At 46.8% G+C, this 26,564-nt stretch overlaps 1 protein-coding gene across 1 annotated transcript in view; it reads right to left on the bottom strand.

The window, feature by feature from the left end:
- macrod2 (mono-ADP ribosylhydrolase 2) overlaps positions 1-26,564 on the bottom strand; it is a 1,179,663-nt gene that overhangs the window by 353,143 nt on the left and 799,956 nt on the right. The gene's annotated exons all lie outside the window — the stretch shown is intronic.

The raw sequence follows: 26,564 nt of genomic DNA, 5'->3' as shown, positions 1-26,564 counted from the left end.
ACATGGATTCATGCTTCTGGTTCACAAGTTCATAAGTGATAGGAGCAGAATTAGGCCATTCAGCCCATCAAGTCTACTCCGCCATTCAATCGTGGCTGATCTATCTGTCCCTCTCAAGCCCATTCTCCTGCCTTCTCCCCATAACCCCCAATACCCGCACTAATCATTCTCCTGACTGATTGATATACAATTCAACATGTGTCTAAATCTTATGAAGGAACAACAGAAACATAATGCCCCTGTCCCACTTAGGAAACCTGAACGGAAACCTCTGGAGACTTTGCGCCCCACCCAAGGTTTCCGTGCGGTTCCCGGAGGTTTTTGTCAGTCTCCCTAATGGTCGAAAGTGGTTGCCGGAGGTTGCAGGTAGTGGAAGGTAAGACCTGTTTTTCACCCAGTTTTATTCCACCAGGGAGGTCTTACCTTCCACTACCTGCAACCTCCGGCAACCACCTTCAACCTCCGACAACCACCTTCAACTAGCATCGCAACCGGCCTCGACTAAAAAATTACCGATTTTTAAAACGGCAACCTATTTTTAGTCGCGGCCGGTTTTGAATGTTTTGAAATAATCGCTGGAACATAGAAGAAGCGGAAACCACTTTCCACCATTAGGGAGACTGACTAAAACCTCCGGGAACCGCACAGAAACCTTGGGTGGGGCGCAAAGTCTCCAGAGGTTTCCGTTCAGGTTTCCTAAGTGGGACAGGGGCATTAGAAATATTTCCGACCAATATGGAATTAATCATTAAATTATATTTAAAAAACATTTGCAGCTACATGCTGTGAAACATTTTACTGTTGAATTTTACCAATTGCATCACAACCAGCTCCATGCAGTTTTTCTTTAAAGAACATACCAAAATGTGAACAAAAATAGTTTTTGTGCATTAATTTTCAGATCATTCATACAAAGAAAGTCAATCCCGCACTTTAAACATCTCCGAAAGAAATCCTTCCAGTTTATAAAATGGTTCTATTTGAGTTAGTAATGAATTCAGACTCTGGAGGTGAAATCAATTAGATCTGCCTTTAATTCATTTTAACTTCACATTCAGTACTGCACTGTAATCTTGCTATTTCACGGGCAGCATAATAAAGGCAGCTCCGTGTCCATCGAGCTTAACTTCGCTGCTGTGAATACGAGAAGAAACATTTTTTCGTTCAATCCTCGGCAAAGACAGGATGTCACTCTCCAAGGAGTGAGCTACCGTTGTGTAATTGGACAGACAACGCACCTCCTGCAAGCAGGAATGAAAATCTACTGACATTTGAAATGAACAGATAAATTCAAACGAAATGGGTAATCTGATCTGCGTCTCGAAGAACATTTTACATGATGCAGTTAAGTCCCTTAGCTTCTGCAATCAGCTTGTTCTGCTTACAGGCGGGGAGCAGAGATGCCAAGCAGAGGCAATGGGCCATAATTACAATGAGGCTAATGGGACCACATTGCAATCTACGGGTAAAGAAAAACTGCAAAGTTATTTCAGTTGAGGGTTAGAGGCAAGGTTAACTGCAGCGATGTTGTGTGGACGAAGGGCGAGATGGGAGCTGCCAGAGGACTTCCAGATCACCAAATGGGTCTCACGTGGCGGTGAAGATACACTCACAGGGGGCACAGATATCGAAGAGAGTTACGTCGAAAAAAAAAAAAAGAAACAAGAGGAATATCTTCATTCACAGTGTAAACGGAATGTGGGATCCTCGATTGTAGAGGAGAGGTGAAAGGAAGAGCATGGATTGAGTTGATGGGAAAGATGCAGCGTGGAAACAGGCCCTTCGGCCCACCCAGTGCATGCCGTCCATTGATCACCCGCTCACTCAAGAGTCAAGAGTGTTTTATTGTCATATGTCCCAGAATGGAACAAATGGAATAAAACTCTTACTCGCACCAGCAGAACATATATGTAAACACAGTACTCTGTAAACACCATAATAAACGACAAAATATATATATATTACATATATATGCTTTACATGTATATACATATACATACACATACACACACATGTATATATATATACATATATATATATATGCACACACACACACACACACACAGGCACACACCGCACACGCACGCATACACACACACACACACAGGCACACACCGCACACGCACGCATGCACACACACACACACACACACACACACACACACACACACACACACACACACACACACACACACACAAAAACACACACACACACACACACACACACACAGCACACGCACGCATGCACACACACACCACACACACACACACACACACACACACACACAAAAACACACACACACACACACACACACACACACACACACACACACACACACAAAAACACACACACACACACACACACACACACACACACACACACACACACACACACACACACACACACACACACACACACACCAGTTAATGATCACTGCAGTTTAGTGTAGAGATACAGCATGGAAACAGGCCCTTCAGCCCATCGAGTCCACGCCGACCATTGATCACCTGTTCACACTAGATCTATGTTATCCCACTTTTGCAACCACTCCCTACACAAGAGGGGAGATTTACAAAAGGCCAATTAACATGAATGAATGAATGAATGAATAAGTTTATTGGCCAAGTATTCACATACAAGGAATTTGCCTTGGTGCTCCGCCCGCAAGTGACAACACGACAATTAGGAATGACCCATAAAAAATGCAAGCCCACACGGTCACAGGAAGCATGTGCGAACTCCACACAGGCAGCACCCGTAGTCAAGATCGAGCCCGGGTCGCTGGCGCTGCGAGGCAGCAAGTCTACCGCTGCGCCCACCATGCCGGCCAGGAGTCCAGAGGAGGTAGTTACGGCTATGAAAGAGGATCAATCGATACAGTTGGATGAAGGAGGCTGGAGTGGAAACAATACCGCCTTGTGGAGGAAGGAACTGCAGATGCCGGTTTAGATCGAAGGTGGACACAAAATGCCGGAGTAACTCAGCGGGACAGGCAGCATCTCTGGAGAGAAGGAATGGGCGACATTTCGGATCGAGACCACTTCTTCAGACAATACCACCTTGACTGGTTGGCCAATTCTGTGCCAGGGATGCATCATAGTAAACAACCCACCCACAGGATAACACACAAAATCAGGTTGCAGTCATGAAAAACTGAACTTGCCCTCTCATTAAAAGTCTGGAGGAAAATATATAATGAAACACCTTTGCTGGGATCTCAGAAGCCTCCAGCTGTTTCAGTGTTGAACATGTTTCTGTACCGGGAAACGCATAATGTTGTGATCTTGGTGAAGTCGGACATCTGACAAGGTGCCTCGCTGGAGTTCTGGACCCCTCGAATACGACGAGGGGCACATTTGTCTGGAGGTAGGTGACAATAATGAAGGCATTGGGGACTTTAGTGAATTAATCGAGAGGCCCTCAGCCCAAACACAAAGACGTGAGGACACAGAGCAAGGGACAGTGGATTTGCAGGAGAGGAGCGTGAATGAGAGTCAATTTGGGAAAAGAAAGAGAAAATAAACAAAAATATGAAGACACAAGGACCTGCCGATGCGGGTCAACAATTAAAACTGACAAAACGCTGGAGTAACTAGAAAGTATGGGTGACGTTTCAGGTCAAGACCCTTCTTCAGACCAGCATATGCAGTTACTTCCTACACAAAGTGCTGGAGTAACTCAGCGGGTCAGGCAGCATCTGTGGAGAACATGGATAGGTGACGTTTCGGGCCGAAACCCTTCAAACTTATTCATTCATTCATTCATTCATGTTAATTGGCCTTTTGTTAATCTCCCCTCTTGTGTAGGGAGTGGTTGCAAAAGTGGGATAACATAGATCTAGTGTGAACAGGTGATCAATGGTCAGCGTGGACTCGATGGGCTGAAGGGCCTGTTTCCATGCTGTATCTCTACACTAAACAGCATATGCAGTTTCTTCCTACACAAAGTGCTGGAGTAACTCAGCGGGTCAGGCAGCATCTGTGGAGAACATGGATAGGTGACGTTTCACAGAGTGCTGGAGTAACTCAGCGGGTCAGACAGCATCTCTGGAGAACATGGAGAGGTCATGTTTGAGTGAGACCCTTCTTCAGGCAAATCTGACTCAAAAAAGGAACTCCAGATGCTGGAATCTTGAGCAACACACAAAGTGCTGGAAGAACTCAGCGGGCCAGGCAGCATCAGTGGAGAGAATGGACTGTCGACGTTTCGAGTCGGAACCCTTCTTCAGACGGAATCATTTCCACTGCTTGAAACTGCGGCACGGTGGCGCAGCAGTAGCGTTGCTGCGTTACAGCGCCAGAGACCCGGGATCGATCCCGACCACGGGTGCCATGTGTACGGAGTTTGTACGTCCTGCGTGGGTTTTTTCTGGGAAGCTCCGGTTTCAGCCCACACTCCAAAGACGTACCGGCTTGTAGGTTAATTGGCTCGGTATAAATGCAAATTGTCCCTAGTGTGTGTGTTGGATAGCGTTAGTGTGCGGCGGTCGCTGGTCGGCGCGGACTCAGTGGGCCGAAGGGCCCGTTTCCGCGCTGAAGTCTTTTAGGACCGAGATGAGAAAAACATTTTTCACACAGAGAGTGGTGAATCTGTGGAATTCTCTGCCAAAGAATGTAGTTGAGGCCAGTTCATTGACTATATTTATGAGGGAGTTAGATGTGGCCCTTGTGGCTAAAGGGATCAGGGGGTATGGAGAGAAGGCAGGTACAGGATACTGAGTTGGATGATCAGCCATGATCATATTGAATGGCGGTGCAGGCTCGAAGGGCCGAATGGCCTACTCCTGCACCTATTTTCTATGTTTCTACGTTTCTATCTCTACAAATGCGGGCTGTAATAAGATGTGTCTTCCCACAGGATTTCACCCAAATAGCTTTAACGCACACGGCATTCTAAACTCAATATCAAATTCCATCTTAAAATAATTTTTCATTATTTTTTGATATGCAATTTTTATATTTGTCATTCACTTCTTTGATTTGAATTTTGACGATGCTGTTTACATATCCGAAGACAGGCGTCAATCTATTACTTATTTCATGCTCATCAATTCTTGAAGAGATGGGATGAGATTTGTCAATTTGCTTTCACGGATAAGATGTTATTTGTCACAATTATGCGTCGCGCAATGATTGTGCAAAAGTAATTTTTATTTTGAAGGCCGCAACCTCACAACTCCCAAAGATTACATAGCTCAGCATAACTACGATCCTGACCGCGGGCGCTGTCTGTGCGGAGTTTGCACGTTCTCCCCGTGACCTGCGTGGGTTTTGCCCGAGGTCTTCGGTTTCCTCCCACACGTGCAGGTTTGTAGGTTAATTGGCTTGGTGTAAATGTAAAATTGTCCCTCGTGTATCTGTAGGGTAGAGGTAATGTGCGGGGATCGCTGGTCGGAGCGGACTCGTTGGGCCGAAGGGCCTGTTTCAGCGCCGTATCTCTAAACTTTTTTTTAAATTTTATTTTATTTTATTTATCAGAAGTGCAATAAGTTACAGTAGTACACACCACATTTATCTTATTACATTTGTTGTACCCCTTCATTTTTTGAGCTTTAAGAAAGATAGAAATAAAGGAAGTAAGGAAAGTGAGAAAGAGTCGTGATAGTGCGAAAAAGTGTTGAAAAAAAAAGCCCATTAGAAAGAGAGTTAGAGAAGAAAGTTAAGAAATAGACCCTAGAGAAGAAAGAAAGACTAACAATCGCTCTATTATAAAAAACACGCAAAAAGGGATATACCAGCCATATTTTTCATCACCCGTTACCAGGCCCTGGCACCATTTATTTTTTAAATTACTGTTGCACCTTATACTTGTAGTAAGTCAATAAATGTAGACCACGTCTTTTGGAAGTGGTCTGCTTTGCCTGCAAGGAGGAGTCTCATATCTTCCAGGTGTTATGTATCTCTAAACTAAACTAAACTAAACTAAACTAAACACTCTTTTAAACCTACTCCAACGGCACCTTTTCTTACTTTAATTATGTAGTGATGTTTATTGTGAGCATTTCTTGCACTAAACGTTATTCCCTTTATCCTGTATCTGTGCACTGTGGACGGCTCGATTGCAATCATGTACAGTCTTTCTGCTGATTGGTTAAAGGGCCTGCCCACGTTCAATTCACGGCCCCTGCCGAGTTTGCCCTTGACTCATACTCGCAGCATGGTCGTCAAGAGGTCGTAGGAGGTCGTAGGTAGGTCGTAGCAGGCCGTGATGCTAGGTCGTAGGTACTCGTGGCATCAAGTAGGTCGGGGCGTTTTTCTAGCCTGATGAAAAATGTCCACGAGTAAAAAAGGTTGTGAATTAGGCCGTGAAAGTGGGACAGGCCCTGTAGCACGCAACAAAAGCTTTAACTGTACCTGGCTATAAAGCCAACTAAACTAGAGAGTTTCAGTTGCATTGTTGAGGAAAATGTACGTGGGGTGGTATTTTAATCAAATATTTTAATGATTTGCCAAGAAGTCCAAAGTGTAAAATCACCTCTGGTGGCCAACATTAGCAATCATGTATAAACATCGAGGCTAGAGCTGGAAAAAACTGGCTCAGTTAATCGTACATTACATATGCATAGTTTTTAATAGATAACTCTAATGAGTGCACTTATTTCAATATGGTAATGTGGGCAGCTAATGTCAAATGCAAAGACGTCCATCACTGAAGTTCAAATGCCGTCACAACAGAAGATACGTTTTGAGTGTTAATTCAGTGGCCTTCTACCTTCTTTAGACCTTTTCATATCAAACTGCCAGCGGAACATCAACTTTTTCACTTCCCTTACTTACTCTAACCTCTCCCCCCCCCCCCCCCCCCCCCCGAACGTGCAACCATCCGCTCACTCTGCAGCAACCCCGACGATACTCAAACCCGCCGACAAGGGGAGGTGCCTTGGTAGTCTGGCGCGCTGACCTCTACCAGGCTGAGGCCAGGCGATAACTCTCAGACACCTTCTCCTACTTATCCTTGGACCATGACCCCACCGGTGACCACCAGGCCTCAATATCACCATTTCTCATTTCATTACTTCCGGCTCTCTGCCCTCCACAGCCTCCAACCTTATCGTTCCCCAGCCCGATTTTATCTTCTCCACAAAATCTACAAACAGAACTGTCCTAGCAGACCCATTGTTTCTACTTCTTCATGTCCCACCAAATTTTTTAAATCAGCACTTTAACTCCCACTCCCATTCCCAATCTGACCTTTCTGTCCTGGGCCTCCTCCATTGTCAGAGTGAGGCCCAGCGCAGATTGGAGGAACAGCACCTCGTATTTCGCTTGGGCAGCTGACACCCCAGCGGTATGGACATTGACTTCTCTAACTTCAGATAACCCTTGCTTTCCCTCTCCCTCCATCCCCTCCCCCTTCCAAGTTCTTCCACCAATCTAAAGGGCCTGTCCCACTGTACGAGGTAATTCAAGAGTTCTCCCGAGTTTAAAAAACAAATCAAACTCGTGGTAAGCACCTAAAATGTACGTTGCGGGTACGTCGGAGCTCAGGGCATCTCTTAGCGGCTCGTAACGCTAACGGCAGGTACGCGGGAAACGCGGTAAACTCGGGAAGACTCGTGAAGAGAGCCCCGAGTACCTACGAGCGGCTATTACCGTAATTCTCCGAGTTCGCATCAGGGGAAACTCGGGAGAACTCTTGAATTATCTCGTACAGTGGGACAGGCCCTTTACTGTCTCCGACTACATTCTATCTCTGTCCCGCCCACTCCCCTGACATCAGTCTGAAGAAGGGTCTTGACCCGATACGTCACACATTCCTTCTCTCCAGAGATGCTGCCTGGCCCGCTGAGTTACTCCATCATTTTGTGTCTACATGCAATGATATTGATCAGCATTAATAATGTCTATCAGGGTGCTCACTTTTTTTAATGTTGACTGATATCAAATTTACGAGGATGTTGCCAGGACTAGAGGGTGTGAGCTATAGGGAGAGGTTGAGTCGGCTAGGTCTCTGGAGCGAAGGAGCATGAGGGGTGATCTTATAGAGGTGTTATAAAATCATGTTAGGAATAGGTAGGGATGATGCACAGAGTCTCTTGCCCATAGTACGGGAATCGAGGACCAGAGGACATAGGTTTAAGGTGAAGGGGAAAAGATTTAATAGGAATCTGAGGGGTATCTTTTTCACATAAAAGGGTGGTGGGTGTATGGAACAAGCTGCCAGAGGAGGTAGTTGAGGCAGGGACTATCCCAATGTTTAGACACAGTTAGACAGGTACATGGATAGGTTTGGAGGGATATGGACCAAACATGGTCAGGTGAGACTAGTGCAGCTGGGACAGGTTGGCTGTTGTGGGCAAGTTGGGCCGAAGGGCCTGTTTCTACACTCTATGACTCTATTCAGTTCCATGTCACAGTGGCAGCAATATCTATGTATCCAACATACATTTGATATTCAAAATCAAGGTGTTAGGGGAGACTCGGGAACTGGGGAAGATGGACACAAAAAGCTGGAGTAACTCAGCGGCGCAGGCAGCATCTCCGGGGAGAAGGAAAGAAGGAGAAAGGAGAGAAGGTGGCGGGTCAGGCAGCATCTGTGGAGAACATGATTTCGGGTCAGGACTGAAGAAGGTCCCAACACGAAATGTCACATACTCATGTTGGGACTGTCACAGAAAGTGCAAGAAGAACTCAGCGGGTCAGGCAGCATCTGTGGAGGGAATGGACAGACGACATATTGAGACAGCACCTTTCTTCAGGCTGAATACAAGCCTAAAGAAGAGTCCCAACCTGAAATGTGTACATGGATAAGAAAGATTTAGAGGGAGATGAATGAATAAATAAATGAATGAATGAATGAATGAATGAATGCATGAATGAATGAATGAATGAATGAATGAATGAATGAATGAATGAATGAATGAATGAATGACTGAATGACTGAATGAATAGGTTTATTGGCCAAGTATTCACATACAAGGAATTTGCCTTGGTGCTCCACCCTGCAAGTGACAACATGACATACAGTGACAGTTAGGAATGATACATAAAACATTAAACATTAATAATAAAACATTATTGATTAAACATGTGAATTAAATAAAATACCAGAGCAAATGGAGGCTACATATTTTTGGTTATTGAGTAGAGCTACTACTCGTGGATAAAAACTGTTTTTATGTCTGGCTGTGGCAGCTTTGACAGTCCGGAGTCGCCTTCCAGAGGGAAGTGATTCAAAGAGATTGTGGCCAGGGTGAGAGGGGTCAGAGATGATCTTGCCCGCTCGCTTCCTGGCCCTTGTAGTGAAATGGACCAAATGTGGGCAAATGGGACCAGCTTTGATGGGGCGCCTTGGTCAACATGGATGAGTCGGGCCGAAAGGCCTCTCTCTGTGCGGTATGACTCGAAGACTCTGACCCTCTCTCCAGAGTCCACACCGACCATCCATCAACCATTCACCACAGCTCCATGTTATCCCACTTCCTCATCCATTCACGACACATAATTTAATCCACAATCCTGCACGTTGTTGGGGGACGTCTTTGTCCTCCGGTTCATCCAGAGGAAGCCCACGTGGTCACAGGGAGGACGTGCAAACTCCACACAGACAGCACCCAAGGTCAGGATCGAACCTGGGTCTCTGGCGGCAGTGAAGCAATAGACAATAGATAATAGACAATAGGTGCAGGAGTAGGCCATTCAGCCCTTCGAGCCAGCACCGCCATTCAATGTGATCATGGCTGATCATCCCCAATCAGTAGCCCGTTCCTGCCTTCACCCCATATCCCCTGACTCCCCTATTTTTAAGAGCCCTATCTAGCTCTCTCTTGAAAGCATCCAGAGAACCTGCCTCCACCGCCCTCTGAGGCAGAGAATTCCACAGACTCACCACTCTCTGTGAGAAAAAGTGTTTCCTCGTCTCCGTTCTAAATGACTTACTCCTTATTCTTAAACTTAAGATGCCACGAGACCTGGGTGTCATGGTACACCAGTCATTGAAAGTAGGCATGCAGGTACAACAGGCAGTGAAGAAAGTGAATGGTATGATAGCATTCATAGCAAAAGGATTTGAGTAAAGGAGCAGGGAGGTTCTACTGCAGTTGTACAGTGTCTTGGTGAGACCACACCTGGAGTATTGCGTACAGTTTTGGTCTCCTAATCTGAGGAAAGACATTCTTGCCATAGAGGGAGTACAGAGAACGTTCACCAGACTGATTCCTGGGATGTCAGGACTTTCATATGAAGAAAGACTGGATAGACTCGGCTTGTTCTCGCTAGAATTTAGAAGATTGAGGGGGGATCTTATAGAAACGTACAAAATTCTTAAGGGGTTGGACAGGCTAGATGCAGGAAGATTGATCCCGATCTTGGGGAAGTCCAGAACAAGGGGTCACAGTTTAAGGATAAGGGGGAAATTTTTTAGGACCGAGATGAGAAAAACATTTTTCACACAGAGAGTGGTGAATCTGTGGAATTCTCTGCCACAGAAGGTAGTTAAGGCCAGTTCATTGGCTATATTTAAGAGGGAGTTAGATGTGTCCCTTGTGGCTAAAGGGATCAGGGGGTCTGGAGAGAAGACAGGTACAGGATACTGAGTTGGATGATCAGCCATGATCATATTGAATGGCGGTGCAGGCTCAAAGGGCCGAATGGCCTACTCCTGCACCTATTTTCTATGTTTCTATGTCTATGTCTATGTTTCCGCGCGCTGTATCTCCCAACGAAAATCGGTTTTGAAAAACAGGTCCATTGTGAAGCACGAGAATTATTACGGCCACTAGTTTTAGACAATAGACAATAGACAATAGGTGCAGGAGTAGGCCATTCGGCCCTTCGAGCCAGCACCGCCATTCAATGTGATCATGGCTGATCATCCCCAATCAGTACCCCGTTCCTGCCTTCTCCCCATATCCCCTGACTCCGCTATTTTTAAGAGCCCTATCTAGCTCTCTCTTGAAAGCATCCAGAGAACCAACCGGCCTCCACCGCCCTGAGGCAGAGAATTCCACAGACTCACCACTCTCTGTGAGAAAAAGTGTTTCCTCGTCTCCGTTCTAAATGGCTTACTCCTTTTCCCCCCAAATCTCAGGACACAAAGCTCGTTTTTATAGGCCCAAAGAAAGCAGTCTCTGTTGTAAATTTACAAAGGATGGGAGCTCCAGAACTGTTAATTGGTTACGGACTCTTCGATTGATTGGTGTTAAAAAGTAATGAGATGGAATAGCACAAACTCAGTTGCGCGCTTGCCCTTTCAATCGAGCTGACAGTTTCATCTTAGTACATCAAAGCTGCTACACTTGTGGACGGACATTCAATAGGGGCTTGAGAAGGACCCAGTTATGTTTTTGCCGCTCTCTATTCTCAAACCCCTTGAGTAATTTGAGGTTTGTAACATTGGATAAACTGTCTGTAAGAGTCGCGGACACCATTCATTACTCTCGATGTGTAAATTAATCTTTCGCAACTGTTGTCAGAGCATGCATTCAATGGCGTTTGAAGCCAATGCCCCTGTATAGGGACCTCTGTGTCATTCTCTGGGAGAATCGAAAGCCAATGTAATACCTTATGAGAATCCCCTCTATGGGTTTAGCTTGAATTTAGTTTCGTTTAGAGATACAGCGAGGAAACAAGCCCTTCGGCCCACCGAGTCCGCACCGACCAGCGATCCCCGCACATTATCACTACCCCAAACACACTAGGGATAATTTACACTTACACCAAGCCAATTCACCTACTGTACAAACCTGAGTGTGGGAGGAAACCGGAGTTTTCGGAGAAAACCCACGTGGTCACGGGGAGAACGATCAAACTCCGCACAGACAGCGCCCATAGTCAGGATCGAACCCGGGTCTCCGGCGCTGCGAGCACTGTAAACCAGTAACTCTACCGCTGTGCCACCGTGGCCGCCCAAATTACTTTGCCGTGCGTGAATAAAGGTTTTGTGCTGGAGTAACTCAGCGGGCCAGGCAGCATCTCTGGAGAACATGGATAGGTGAAGCTACGGGTCAGGACCCTTCTTCAAACCGTGTAGGGAGGGATATGGGAGGGGAAAGAGGGAAGAAAGCTGGGCGAGAGGAGGGGCAGGAATGAGCACTTACCCGGCTCAATGGGGGTGGCACGGTGGCGCAGTGGTAGAGTCGCTGCCTTACAGCGCTTGCAGCGCCGGAGACCCGGGTTCGATCCCGACTACGGGTGCTGTCTGTACGTAGTTTGTACGTTCTCCCCGAGACCTGCGTGGGTTTACTCCGAGATCTTCGGTTTCCTCCCCCACTCCAAAGACGTGCAGGTTTGTAGGTTAATTGGCTTGGTGTAAATGTAAAAATTGTTCCCAGTTTGTGTTGCATAATGCCAATATGTGGGATTCGCTGGGCAGCATGGACCAGGAGGGCTGAAGGGCCTGTTTCCACACTGTATCTCTAAACTAGATCACAGCCGCGTTAGAGCCCGGTGGTTTCATCAACAGACAATCGAGTGCTTGAGGACAGGTGGTCTTGTTGATTGACCCACACCTGGCACTAATGGAACTTGAGAGAGAGTTCCCCCAGCACTGTGAGATCCTTCGTTCCACGAGGACTTCTAAGGAGGTGTCCCATGTCCAATGGGCCTGTCCCACTTAGGTGGTTTTTCAGGCGACTGTCAAAGTGGAACACACACCACACACACACTCACACACACACACACACACACACACACACACACACACACACACGCACGCGCGCACGCACACACACACACACACACACACACACACACACACACACACACACACACACACCACACACACACACACACACACACACACACACACACACACACACACGCACGCACGCGCACACACACACACACACACACACACACACACACGCACACACACACGCACACGCACACGCACACACACACACTCACACACACCAACACACACACACACACACACACACACACACACACACACACACACACACACACACACACACACAGACACACACACACACACATACACAGACACACACACCCACACACACACACACTAACACATACACACACACACACACACACACTCACCCACACACACACACACACACACACACACACACACACACACACACACACACACACACACACATCGCTTCCTTCACCAGCCCGTTATGCAGGCGGGGGACGGGGCAAGTGGGGGGAGCGCTGTCTGAGTGAAATTCACACGGTGCAAAGCCAAGGTGATACAGACACACACCGCGATGAACAGGAAGGTTGGCGCTGTGATTAATACGGCTGGCTGAAGCACAGTGTACGTTAAGTCCTTTAAAAGACGGGGGGAGAGGAGGGAGAAGGAGGGAGAAGGAATGGAGACAACCTTTAAGAAGCCAGAGATACACGACTGTGAAGCTCGGCGGAACATTTAACATTACCGGTCGGTTATCCTTGGTTCTGAAAACTACCGCTTACATTTTTTTTCCCCAATGAGGCAATGAAATGCACCGGTCAGCACCGGCTACAACCTACGAGAACCTACGACGGCCTACTAGCAAACCACTGCCACTGCACCTACGGCACGAGAATTCTCGCTACTCTCCATGACGGCTTCATTCTGGTCGCCGCTGATTTTTCAACATCCGGTGACCATAACGAGGCTGCCTACTGGATCCCTGAATGCGGGAACTCCTCACGACCATGAAGGCAACCACCCGCCAACATGTGGCAACCATGTAGTCTCCGGCAGTCGCTTAAAAAAAAAAGTGGGACAGGCCTAAAAGGAATGCAGCGCATGCCCTCGTTAATCTGAAAGAATGAATACTTTATTGTCACATTCGACAAGTCACAGTGAAATTCTTTGCTCGCCTAACCCAAGATTTCCAGGACCGCTGGGCACCGCGGGGGGTTGAATGCATCCTTGACAAGGATTGTAAAACAGTTGCATAATAGTTTATCATTCGGCGTGTATTAGACAATAGACAATAGGTGCAGGAGTAGGCCATTCGGCCCTTCGAGCCAGCACCGCCATTCAATGTGATCATGGCTGATCATCCCCATTAGTACCCCGTTCCTGCCTTCTCCCCATATCCCCTGACTCCGCTATTTTTATGAGCCCTATCTAGCTCTCTCTTGAAAGCATCCAGAGAACCTGCCTCCACTGCCCTCTGAGGCAGAGAATTCCACAGACTCACTACTCTCTGTGAGAAAAGGTGTTTCCTCGTCTCCGTTCTAAATGGCTTACTCCTTATTCTTAAACTGTGGCCCCTGGTTCTGGACTCCCCCAACATCGGGAACATGTTTCCTGCCTCTAGCATGTCCAAACCTTTAACAATCTTATATTTCAATGAGATACCCTCTCATCCTTCTAAAGTCCAGACTGTACAAGCCCAGCTGCTCCATTCTCTCAGCATATAACAGTCCCGCCATCCCAGGAATTAACCTTGTAAACCTACGCTGCACTCCCTCAATAGCAAGAATGCTCTTCCACAAATTAGGGGACCAAAACTGCACAAAATACTCCAGGTGTGGTCTCACGGGCTCTGTACAACTGCAGAAGAACCTCTTTGTTCCTATATTCGATTCCTCTTGTTATAAACGCCAACATGCCATTCGCTTTCTTCACTGCCTGCTGTACCTGCATGCTTACTTTCATAGACTGATGAACAATAACCCCCAGATCCCGTTGTACTTCCCCTTTTCCCAACTTGACACCATTTAGATAGTAATCTGCCTTCCTGTTTTTGCTACCAAAGTGGATAACCTCACAATTATCTGCATTAAACTTCATCTGCCATGCATCTGCCTATTCCCCCAACCTGTCCAAGTCACCCTGCATTCTCATAGCATCCTCCTCACAGTTCACACTGCCACCCAGCTTTGTGTCATCTGCAAATTTGCTTATGATGGTGGGTTCTGTTTTGTTTCTTACTGTACAGTATATATTATTTTAATATTTGAATAAATATTTTTGATTAATTAGGAAAACAAAATAAAAAAAGTTATGCGAACAGTCACCAGGTAAAGGGCAGCGACAGACACAAAATATCCCGCGCCAGGGATAAGCCAAGTACAAACGCAAAACTTTAGTATAAAGGGTTTTCATCTGATAATGAAGGGCGCGCAGAAAAAAATCCGACTGAGGTGATGCTGAAGATGATGAGATACTGCTGTGCAATTAAACTTATTAGAATCTACTTGAGTTGACAAGCTGTGATTAAAACCACTTTCTTGCTACCCATCGCAATCATCCACGCACTCTAAGAATCAACAAAGCACATCATGACTGACAATCCATGAAAGATTTTGCAAGAATGGAATCCTTAATTAGCATGTGTGGGCTACCTCAATCCTTACACCAGAACAACGGCAGCTTAGCACATCTTCTTCCTAAATCAGTCAAATAACTAATGGTAATCAAAGTTGGTGATTTGCAAGACTGCTTCTTGAGATCTCTACAATCTGGGAATGAATTCCTATTGAGGATCAAATACAATTAAAGGGGCTGTCCCACTGTATGAGCTAATTCAAGAGCTCTCCCGAGTTTGCCCTGATTCGAACTCAGAGAATTACGGTAATGGCCGCTCGTAGGTACTCGGGGCTCTCGTGGACATTTTTCAACATGTTGAAAAACCTTCACGAGTCTTCCCGAGTTTACCGCATTTCCCGAGTACCTGCCGTTAGCGTTACGAGCCGCTAAGAGACGTCCCCGAGCTCTGACGTACCCGCTACGTACATTCTACGTGCTTACCACGAGTTTGATTTTTTTTTAAACTCGGGAGAGCTCTTGTACAGTGGGACAGGCCCTTAAAGGATGTCTAAATGCAAATAAAACGCGACGCAGAACGCAACGCAGAACGCGACGCAGAATGTCCACGCGTAAAACGATCTGGATGGTTTTAGGATGTTACTGCAGAATGAAAGAATGCGGTGTAAAGAAATAGAAATTAAATGAACCTTGAAAAAATAATTCATCTTTTTCTATGATGTGGTCGGACTGGAGTTTTCTTTCTGAAGGGAGTACGTACACTGGGAGATAGTGACATTGTTAATTCAGAAACAAGGGTTCTGAACTTAAAGAAAGGTAACTGAGGGTATGAGCCGTGAATTGGCCAAGATTGACTGACAATTAATTCTAAAAGGGTTGACGGTGGATATGCATTGGAGGGCATTTAAAGACTGCATGGATGAACCACAAAAATTGTTCATCCCAGTTTGGCAAAAGAATAAATCAGGGAAGGTAGTGCTTCCGTGGATAACAAGAGAAATCAGGGATAGTATCAAAACAAAAGATGAAGCGTACAAATTAGCCAGAAAAAGCAGCCTACCAGAGGACTGGGAGAAATTCAGAGTCCAGCAGAGGAGGACAAAGGGCTTAATTAGGAAAGGGAAAATAGATTATGAACAAAAACTGGCAGGGAACATAAAAACTGACTGCAAAAGCTTTTATAGATATGTGAAGAGAAAAATATTAGTTAAAACCAATGTAGGTCCCTTGCAGTCAGAAACGGGTGAATTGATCATGGGGAACAAGGACATGGCAGACCAATTGAATAACTACTTTGGTTCTGTCTTCACTAAGGAAGACATAAATAATCTGCCGGAAATAGCAGGGGACCGTGGGTCAAATGAGATGGAGGAACTGAGTGAAATCCAGGTTAGCCGGGAAGTGGTGTTAGGTAAATTGAATGGATTAAAGGCCGATAAATCCCCAGGGCCAGATAGGCTGCATCCCAGAGTACTTAAGGAAGTAGCTCCAGAAATAGTGGATGCATTAGTAATAAACTTTAAAAACTCTTTAGATTCTGGAGTAGTTCCTGAGGATTGGCGGGTAGCAAACGTAACCCCACTTTTTAAGAACGGAGGGAGAGAGAAAACGGGGAATTACAGACCAGTTAGTCTAACGTCGGTAGTGGGGAAACTGCTAGAATCAGTTATTAAAGATGGGATAGCAGCACATTTGGAAAGTGGTGAAATCATTGGACAAAGTCAGCATGGATTTACGAAAGGTAAATCATGTCTGACGAATCTTATAGAATTTTTCGAGGATGTAACTAGTAGAGTGGATAAGGGAGAACCAGTGGATGTGTTATATCTGGACTTTCAGAAGGCTTTCGACAAGGTCCCACATAAGAGATTAGTATACAAACTTAAAGCACTCGGTATTGGGGGTTCAGTATTGATGTGGATAGAGAACTGGCTGGCAGACAGGAAGCAAAGAGTAGGAGTAAACGGGTCCTTTTCAGAATAGCAGGCAGTGACTAGTGGGGTACCGCAAGGCTCAGTGCTGGGACCCCAGCTATTTACAATATATATTAATGAGTTGGACGAGGGAATTGAATGCAACATCTCCAAGTTTGCGGATGACACGAAGCTGGGGGGCAGTGTTAGTTGTGAGGAGGATGCTAGTAGGCTGCAAGGCGACTTGGATAGGCTGGGTGAGTGGGCAAATGCATGGCAGATGCAGTAAATTGTGGATAAATGTGAGGTTATCCACTTTGGTGGCAAAAACAGGAAAGTAGACTATTATCTAAATGGTGGCCGATTAGGAAAAGGGGAGATGCAACGAGACCTGGGTGTCATGGTACACCAGTCATTGAAAGAAGGCATGCAGGTGAAGCAGGCAGTGAAGAAAGCGAATGGTATGTTAGCATTCATAGCAAACGGATTTGAGTATAGGAGCAGGGAGCTTCTACTGCAGTTGTACAGGGTCTTGGTGAGACCACACCTGGAGTATTGCGTACAGTTTTGGTCTCCAAATTTGAGGAAGGACATTCTTGCTCTTGAGGGAGTGCAGTGTAGGTTCACAAGGTTAATTCCCGGGATGGCGGGACTGTCATATGTTGATAGAATGGAGTGGCTGGGCTTGTACACTCTGGAATTTACAAGGATGAGAAGGGATCTCATTGAAACATATAAGATTATTAATGGATTGGATACGCTAGAGGCAGGAAACATGTTCCCGATGTTGGTGGAGTCCAGAACCAGAAGTCACAGTTTAAAAATAAGGCCATTTAGAACTGAGATGAGGAGAAACATTTTCACCCAGAGAGTTGTAAATCTGTGGAATTCTCTGCCTCAGAAGGCAGTGGAGGCCGATTCTCTGGATGCTTTCAAGAGAGAGTTAGATAGAGCTCTTACAGATTGCGTAGTCAGGGGATATGGGGAGAAGGCAGGAACGGGGTACTGATCATAGAAACATAGAAACATAGATGATCAGCCACGATCACAGTGAATGGCGGTGCTGGCTCGAAGGACCGAATGGCCTACTCCAGCACCTATTGTCTATTGTCTAATCTCCACTTTAAAAATATCCAAAGACTTGGCCTCCACAGCCATCTGCGGCAATGAATTCCACAGATTCTCCACCCTTGAACTGCTGCCCTGCCTACATCAAGGGGTATGGGCCAAACGCAGGCAGGTGGGACTAGTGGGTATGGGGCATGTTGGTCAGTGTGGGCAGGTTGGGTCGAAGGGCCTGATTCCATGCTGCATGACTCGACAAAGTTATGGCAGGTATCGTTTGTGGGGCCCAAGGGAGAAAAAAACAGTTATAATTGGTTTGTCCTGTTGTAAAACTCGATCTATGATCGGGAAATATAATGAACTGTCCACGTTGGCAAATCTACGGTGTGCAAAAGTTGCTGGTTGTTCATCATTGATAATTCGATATCATGTTTTGGTGATAAAATGGGGTTTAGGATCATCAGTTGGGACGTCCAGTGCTTCAGTTCTCAGTGTTGTTCCAGAATATATCCTCACAGCTTATATAAAATCATGCAGCAACCTATTATGCACAGTTTGGCCACAACCAAAGCAGCATCCAGGGGTGATTGTGTTGTCCCGTTTAAGAAAAGTGTATTTGGCCAGACAGTATTTTCCTATAGAGCGTCGCATACCTGGAACGCGATCCCCTGCTTCATACGGGATCTGCCAACCATCACCACATTTACAAAACAACTCAAAAAATGGTTACTGGAAAATCAAACCTGTATTCATAATCAACCGTAATATAATCATCTGGCAGTCTTTTATTGTTACTTTTTAACTTTATTGTCTGTTTTTTGTTTGTCTTTTGTTTTGTTTTGATTCTTTTCTTATGGATTGAATGTGTTGTGATGTGTTAACCTGGTTTACCAGAGGGACTACAGATGGAAATTAGCCTATAGCTATAATCTTGCGTATTGCATGCAAATGTTTATAAATATGCACTGTCTTTAAAAAAAAACAAAAAAAAAAACCAAAAAAAACCCACCGTCACAGTCGTAGCAGGTCGCCGAAAAAGCTGCAACTCACGTCGCAGCGGCCTCCGCAGTCCGTCTGTCTTTTTATTATTTTTTGTCTCGTTTGAATGTAGTTTTTATTATTATTTTTTGTGTATGTGTGTGGGTATGTGTGTGGGGGGGCGGGGGAAACTTTAAAAATCTATCCCCTGCATGGAGAACCCGACCTTTTCTCTGTCGGGTCTCCGTTGTCGTTGAGGCCTAGCACCGTGGAGCGGCCTCCAGCAGGAACGACCTGGGGCTCCAGTCGCGGAGCCTGCGGACCTATTCACCATCGCGGAGCTGGCCGAGTTCGGAGCGGGAGGAGCGGTGGTGGCGCGCTGCTGCGACCCGACCCAGGGGATTCGGAGGCTCCAACCGCAGGTCTGGTGGACAGGAACACCGGGAGCCCGCGGGTCCCTCGCTGGGAGACCGCTTTTCGGGGCTTCAACGGCGACTTCACCCGCCCGAGTTGCGGGGTTGAAGATTACCTGGAGCGGGGCCTTACATCACCGCCCCGCGCGGCTTGGAATGGCTGCGGGACTTTGCTAGCGCCCGCCGGGGGCTCCAACAACAAGACCCGGAGCGTGGCCTTGCATCACCCGGCGTGGCGTTAATGGCCGCGGGACAATTACCATCGCCCGCCGGGGGCTTTGACTCTGACATCGGATGGGGAATGGGGAGAGCAGGGGAGAGATAAGTCTTTGCCTTCCATCACAGCGAGGAGGAGATGCGCTGTGATGGATGTTTGTGTAAATTGTGTTGTGTCTTGGGTCTTTCTTGTGTGTATGACTGCAGAAACAACATTTCGTTTGAACCTCAATGGGGTTCAAATGACAAATAAATTGTATTGTATTGTATTGTATTGTTTTGTATTGCATTGAATATATCCTCACAGCTTTTATAAAATCATGCGGCAACCTATTATGCACAGTTTGATCTAAAGGTTAGGAGAAAAGCAATTATGGAGATTGTAAAAGTGTGTGGTTGCAATTGAGGCTCATTGATGTGGGAAGCTCATGTGACAATAGACAATAGACAATAAGTGCAGGAGGAGGCCATTCGGCCCTTCGAACCAGCACCGCCATTCAATGTGATCATGGCTGATCATCCACAATCAGTACCCCGTTCCTGCCTTCTCCCCATATCCCCTGATTCCGCTATCTTTAAGAGCCCTATCTAGCTCTCTCTTGAAAGTATCCAGAGAACCGGCCTCCAAAAATTGTTTCCTCATCTCCGTTCTAAAGGGCTTACCCCTTATTCTTATGTGGCCCCTGGTTCTGGACTCCCCCAACATCGGGAACATGTTTCCTGCCTCCAGCGTGTCCAAACCCTTAATAATCTTATATGTTTCAATAAAGGGCCTGTCCCACTTAGGTGATTTTTTCGGTGATTGCCGGCGACCGTCACAGTCGTAGCAGGTCGCCGAAAAAGCTGCAACTGGACCCCCCCCCCGCCTACGACAATGTCTACGACAACCTACCACCTAGTCAAGCTACGGCAAGCTACCGACAACCAGCGACCCATTAGGACGTCCACATACGACCACACCTACGACCACACAGGCGACAACCAAAGTCAACCCACGTCCACCCGCGACAAGCTACGACAAGTAACGACCCTGTCGACGACAACTGAAGATAATTCAGTCGCCGGTACCGGTCGCCGGTTGACGTAGGTTGACGTAGGTAGTCGCCAATGGAATTCACCAAAGTCAGCACAACCCGCGTCATCCCGGCGACAACCTACGACAGCACCTACGTCAGGAGAAGACAAGCTACGTCAAGCCCACAGTCGCCGAAAAGTTTTGAACATTTCAAAATCCAGCGGCGACCAGAAAAATGTTACGACTCTTTAGGCGACTTGAGGAGACAACTCACCTGCGACCATGTGGCGACAGCCTAGTCGCTTGGAGTCGTCAAAAAAATCACCTTACCTTCCACTACCTGCAACCTCCAGCAACAACCTGCAACCTCCGGCAACCACCTTCAACCATCATCGCAACCGGCTTCGACTAAAAAATTACCGATTTTTAAAATGGCAACCTATTTTTAGTCGCGGTTGGTTATGAATTTTTTGAAATTATCGCCGGAACATAGAAGAAGCGGAAACCACTTTCGACCATTAGGGAGACTGACAAAAACCTCCGGGAACCGCACGGAAACCTTGGGTGGGGCGCAAAGTCTCCAGAGGTTTCCATTCAGGTTTCCTAAGTGGGACAGGGGGCATTAGGCAGCAACTCTACCGCTGCACCTCCTTGCCACCTTAACGAACTATCAACCCTTTTTGCTGAAACTTGTTGGTTGAGTGTAAGTAACAAATATTTCCATTCCCGCTAAAGTGATTGCAAGTCTCATTTGAGCTCTCGAACCGTCGGACTATCCTTGACAGGAGAAGTGTCCACGTCACGGGGCTGGAAGCTGGAGGTATCCTGAGCTAATTCTGCTGCCACCATCATCGATTGCAACAAGTGATGGCTCCCACTGATTGTCGCTGGAAGCTTGCGTCCTTTCCAGGACGGACGATGACAGCGACGTCAACATTTGACACACGGACGGTGGACAAGAAAGAAGAAGACTGGCTTTAACTTGCACTGATCGTTATTCCATTATCATGTATCTACACACTATAAATGGCCCAATTGTAATCAATCATGCATTGTCTTTCCGCTGACTGGTTAGCACGCAACACAAAAGCTTTTCACTGTACCTCGGTAAAAGTGACAATAAACTAACCTGAAACAATGCCCAGTCTTCACATTTCACAGAAAGACAATAGGCAATAGGTGCAGGAGTAGGCCATTCTGCCCTTCTAGCCAGCACCGTCATTCAATATGATCATGGCTGACCATCCCCAATCAGTACCCCGTTCCTGGCAAGTACCTCGTTCCTGCCTTCTCCCCATATCCCCTGACTCCGCTATCTTTAAGAGCCCTATCTAACTCTGTCTTGAAAGTATCCAGAGAACCTGCCTCCACTGCCCTCTGAGGCAGAGAATTCCACAGATTCACAACTCTCTGTGAGAAAAAGTGTTTGGTTTCTGTTTATTTTCCCGTCAAGAACATTCCCAGACACTTCCTTTCGTTAAAATTCAAGGCTACCAAGCATCCCAGAAGAGAGTCATTCCACATTTTATCAAATTACCAATGACTTTTCGCTGCAGAAATGTACACGGCTGGTGTTTTGGGCACTGATGTACAGGTGCAGAGTATTCAGAAGAGATTGATATTGATTGTGTTGCTGAAAGGATGCCGCTCGGGACTTGTAGAGACCTCAAATCCCACAGTTAGAGTCATAGAGTGATACAGTGTGGAAACTGCTCTGCTCTGGAGATTGAGAGGGGATCTTATAGAAACTTACAAAATTCTTAAGGGGTTGGACAGGCTAGATGCAGGAAGATTGCTCCCGATGTTGGGGAATTCCAGGACAAGGGGTCACAGCTTAAGGATAAGGGGGAAATCCTTTAAAACCGAGATGAGAAGAACTTTTTTCACACAGAGAGTGGTGAATCTCTGGAACTCTCTGCCACAGAGGGTAGTCGAGGCCAGTTCATTGGCTATATTTAAGAGGGAGTTAGATGTGGCCCTTGTGGCTAAGGGGATCAGAGGGTATGGAGAGAAGGCAGGTACGGGATACTGAGTTGGATGATCAGCCATGATCATATTGAATGGCGGTGCAGGCTCGAAGGGCCGAATGGCCTACTCCTGCACCTAATTTCTATGTTTCTATGTTTCTAACAGGCCCTTTGGCCCAACTTGCCCACACTGGCCAACATGTCCCAGCTACACTAGTCCCATCTGCCTGCGCTTGGTCCATATCCTTCCAAACCTGTATAACTGTTTCTAAAACGTTGGGATAGTCCCAACCTCAACCACCTCCTCTGGCAGCTTGTTCCATACACCCACCACCCTTTGTGTGAAAAAGACCGCTCAAATTCCTACTAGATCTTTTCCTCTTCACTTTGAACCTATGTCCTCTGGTTTTCGATTCATCTGCTCTGGACAATAGACCCGATCTATTCCTCTCATGAATCTTATACTCCTCAATAAGATCACCTCTCATCCTCCTGCGCTCCAGGGAATAGAGTTCCCCGCCTACTTAAATGATCTCAAATAGTTCTCAAATGATTATTATGTCGGCAGTTGTAAAAGAGGCCCAATGTTTAATGTTTTATGTGTCATTCCTAACTGTCACTGTATGTCATGTTGTCACCTGTGGGCGGAGCACCAAGGCAAATTCCTTGTATGTGAATACTTGGCCAATAAACTTATTCACTCATTCATTTCCTCTCTGTGTCCTAGTCAGTTACTGAACAAAAAACTGAACTGGACTAGAATATAAAAGCAGAGGTGTCGACCCATTCCTTCTCTTCAGAGATGCTGCCTGTCCCGCAGAGTTAGTGCAGCTTTTTGGGTCTATCCAGGTTAAACCAGCGTCTGCAGTTCCTCCCTTCACATCAGAGGTGTAATGTTTAGTTTAATTTATTGCCACATGTACCGAGGTACAGTGAAAAGCTTTTTTGTTGCATGCTAATTAGTTTGCAGGAAGGCAACACATGATTACAGTCGAGCCATCTACTGTGTACAGATACAGGGACAAAGATAGAGTGGATGTGGAGAGAATATTTTCACCAGTGGGAGAGTCTAGGACCAGAGGGCACAGCCACAGAATTAAAGGACGTTCCTTGAGGAAGGAGATCAGTGTAAGATTAAGTCCAGTAAAGTCTGATTAAAGATAGTCGGAACATCTCCAATGAGGTCGGTGGTAGCTCAGGACCGCTCTGTAGTCGTTGATAGGATTCTTCAGTTGCCTGATGAAGGGCCGGTCCAACTTGGGGGTCATTTGTGCGTCATTTACACGACATCATTTACGCGTCACGACGCACGACACGCACATGTGCGCGGTGACGTAGGCAGTGACGCGCGGTTGCGCGCGGCGCCCCAGGGTTTTGGGATGTACAAAATCTTCGCACGCCACCTGCGTGACGCGCAAATGACGCCCAAGGTGGGACAGGCCCTTGACCGCTGGGAAGAAACTGTCCCTGAATCTGGAGTGTGTGCGTTTACACACTTCTCAACCTCTTGCCTGATGGGAGAGGGAAGAAGAGGGAGGTTTTATAAGGCGCTGGTCAGGCCACATTTGGAGTATTGTGAGCAGTTTTGGGGAGGGATGTTCTGGTGTTGGTGAGGGTCCAGAGGAGGTTTCCGGGAATGATCCCGGGATGAGCAGATTAACCTATGATGAGCGTTTGACGGCACTGGGCCTGTACTCGCTGGATGTTTAGAAGGATGAGAGAGGGCTCTCATTGAAACTTACCGAATAGTGAAAGGCCTGGATAGAGTGGATGTGGAGAGAATATTTCCACTAGTGGGAGAGTCTGGGACCAGAGGGCACAGCCACAGAATTAAAGGACGTTCCTTGAGGAAGGAGATGAAGGGGAATTTCTCTATTGGAACTGATTGCCACAGATGGCTATGGAGACCAAGTCACTCGCACTTATCCTACACACACTGGGGACAATTTTGCAGACGTCAATTAACCTGTATGCCTCTGGGATGCGGGAGGAAACCGGAGCACCCGGAGAAAAGGCCACGGGGGGAACGTACCAACTCCGTACACCCGTAGTCAGGATCGAACCCGGGACCCTGGCGCTGTAAAGCAGCAACTCTACCCGCTGCTCCACCGTGCCGCCCCCTTCCACTTGCTGGAGATTCTCCAGCACCTTGTGCCTTGACGTGTCGAAGTTGTTATGTAGAGGACAAAGTGGATGTCAAAAGTTGAAACTGAACAAAGAGCACTTGTGGTGCCTGATAACTGATATCTGACCCTGATCAGCCTTCTATCAACAGACACACAATCCTCCAGAACCATATACAAACACCCAGCACTCTAACTCCGCAGCTCGATATTGTGGCTCATGTTTCCAGTGACTTAGTTTTGTTAACCATCTAGCTTAGTCTAGTTCAGAGATACAGCGAGGAAACAGGCCCTTCGGCCCCAGGCCCGAATCCACCAACTCCATCCGATTCACACTAGGGACAATTTATACATTTACATCAAGCCAAACCAGGGGCCACAGTTTAAGAATAAGGAGTAAGCCATTTAGAACAGAGACGAGGAAACACTTTTTCACACAGAGAGTGGTGAGTCAGTGGAATTCTCTGCCTCAGAGGGCGGTGGAGGCCGGTTCTCTGGATACTTTCATTGAGATACATTGAGCTAGATAGGGCTCTTAAAGATAGCGGGGTCAGGGGATATGGGGAGGAGGCAGGAACAGGGTACTGATTGGGGATGATCAGCCATGATCACAGTGAATGGCAGTGCTGGCTCGAAGGGCTGAATGGCCTACTCCTGCACCTATTGTCTATTGTCTATTATCCATTATCCAGGACAGATCTTCAGAGATTTCCACGCCCAAGAGCTTGGTGACTCCCCCCCACCATCGCTACATCAATGAAGACAGGTCCACGGAGTCATGCCTTTCCATTCCAGAAGTCAACGGCGGGCACGGTGGCGCAGCGGTAGAGTTGCTGCCTTACAGCAAAAATGCAGCGCCGGAGACCCGGGTTCGATCCCGACTACGGGTGCTGTCTGTACGGAGTTTGTACGTTCTCCCCGTGACCTGCGTGGGTTTTCCCCGAGATCTTCGGTTTCCTCCCACACTCCAAAGACGTACGTACAGGTTTGTAGGTTAATTGGCTTGGTAAAAATGTAAAATTGTCCAAGTTGGCGATATGCAGAGTACTGCCCTGCCGACTACAACATTCAGAAGGTTCAGAAGGTTCAACCGCCAGCTCTTTGGTCTTGCTAACGTTGAGGGCAAGATCGGGAACCTCCAGCAGGTGTATTTGTTGGAGGACATTCGAAAGCTACATTTATAAAAGAACTCGATAAATATGGAGGGGAAATCTGGTTGGAAAGTGCTGGGGAATGAATCGGTTGGTTCCACCAAAGTATTCGCTCAGACTCAGTGGGCTGAATCATCTCTCTCTCTCTCAGTCAACCCACTTTAAGGATTCTCTGACATCAGCTGATTTCCTCTGCCATATTTAGTTTACGTTCAGAAAGAACTGCAGATGCTGGAAAAATCAAAAGGCAGACAAAAATGCTGGAGGAACTCAGCGGGTGAAGCAGCATCTGTGGAGAGAAGGAATAGACAACTTTTCTGGTCGAGACCCTTCTCACCTGAAACGTCAACTATTCCTTCTCTCCATAGATGCTGCCTCACCCGCTGAGTTTCTCCAGCATTTTTGTCTGCCTTTAGTTTACTTTAGTTTAGTTACGAGATACGGCGCGGAAACAGGCCCTTGGGCCCACCGAGTCCGCGCCGACCAGCGATCCCCGCACACTTAATGCCCCTGTCCCACCTAGGAAACCTGAACGGAAACCTCTGGAGA

This window comes from Amblyraja radiata, chromosome 8 (genome assembly GCF_010909765.2).
Source record: "Amblyraja radiata isolate CabotCenter1 chromosome 8, sAmbRad1.1.pri, whole genome shotgun sequence".
Lineage (NCBI taxonomy): Eukaryota > Metazoa > Chordata > Chondrichthyes > Rajiformes > Rajidae > Amblyraja > Amblyraja radiata.
Note: the sequence above shows the minus strand (reverse complement) of the source record. Positions and strands in the feature narration are given on the sequence as shown.